Raw genomic sequence first — 1,163 nt, 5'->3', positions numbered from 1 at the left:
TCTTGAGGAGAAGCAGCTTTTCTCCAGGTTGAAGATGGGGCCGGTGCGCGGATAGGGAGGAGCAAGGTAGAAGATGCGAAGCCCGGCCTCCGTAAGGCTGGAAGTTTGTAACGCAAGAGGGCGGTGTCTAGGGAATTTATAGAGAAAGCAATACCGGCAACTTTGCAGCCGTTTTTATTCCTGTTTCACTGAGGGTCTAAATCGAATACGTACACGATTATTCTCAAAATAGAGAAATTTCGACGAGTGGAAAGATTGAACGTTTTTTCCTTTTTTTGTTGTTTCCCGATATGGAGCATTTGGGATTAATATTTACTGTGGTCAGTCCCTTAATTTTTCTCAAGGAAGCATTAGCAAAACTGTGAAAGGTGGAGAGAAAAATAATCAAAGTTAATGATAAGGAAATAAAAATTTTGGATCTGGGGGTAGGGGAGGGGAATGATTCAGAATTCTATGGTAGGAAGGAGAAGAGACCCTTGCCTGTGACCTCGTGGCGCAATGGTAGCGCGTCTGACTCCAGATCAGAAGGTTGCGTGTTCAAATCACGCCGGGGTCACGGTGATTACATTTTGGAGAGAGAAACAAAAATCATTTGACAATCTACTTCCCTTCGAGGCGTAGTTGCCTGAAGTTGAATCCCAGTGTGAGACCTGTTAGGGCTGCCTGAGACTGAATCGATACAAAGAGAATAGATGATCTACCTTTTTAGAGTTTCAGTGGGATGTGACTGTATTTCCTCTTCTGCCTTTGGCTTGCTTTTGGAATTCTAAGATGGGGGACAGAATCCCCACATCGGTCGTCCATCTTTTGCTACCTTACTTTATAAAGATATTTAAGTTTCCTCCCTGACACCAGGGACTACATAGTCTCCTTCTTATCACTTCTCCCGTTCCTTAGCTACTCAGGACACCACCCCCCTCCCCCCCCATCCACCTAAGTACTGGCCGATCCTCAGGCTCTTCCTTGGCCCTCTTTTTTCCTAACTCTTCCTTTTCTGACAGGCCTCCAACATTTCCTGTATTCTTCTCATCCGGCCTACAGTTTCATCCCCAGACCCCATGGCCAAGACCCTGGAGCTGTCCTGGGCTACACTTTCTCTTCTTTACTTCCCAATCTGAGCAGCCAGTTATGCGAAGTTTTACCTCCTAATATGTTACATGCCA

At 45.7% G+C, this 1,163-nt stretch overlaps 1 non-coding gene across 1 annotated transcript; it reads left to right on the top strand.

Moving 5' to 3' along the window:
* Nucleotides 1-484: 484 nt before the first annotated feature.
* TRNAW-CCA (transfer RNA tryptophan (anticodon CCA)) lies at nt 485-556 on the top strand. Its single transcript has one exon. It is a non-coding gene; the product is annotated as a tRNA-Trp (tRNA).
* Nucleotides 557-1,163: the final 607 nt, after the last annotated feature.

Source organism: Elephas maximus, chromosome 1, assembly GCF_024166365.1.
Source record: "Elephas maximus indicus isolate mEleMax1 chromosome 1, mEleMax1 primary haplotype, whole genome shotgun sequence".
Taxonomy (NCBI): domain Eukaryota; kingdom Metazoa; phylum Chordata; class Mammalia; order Proboscidea; family Elephantidae; genus Elephas; species Elephas maximus.
The sequence above is the reverse complement of the archived record's forward strand: the minus strand, read 5'-3'. Positions and strand labels throughout refer to the sequence as shown.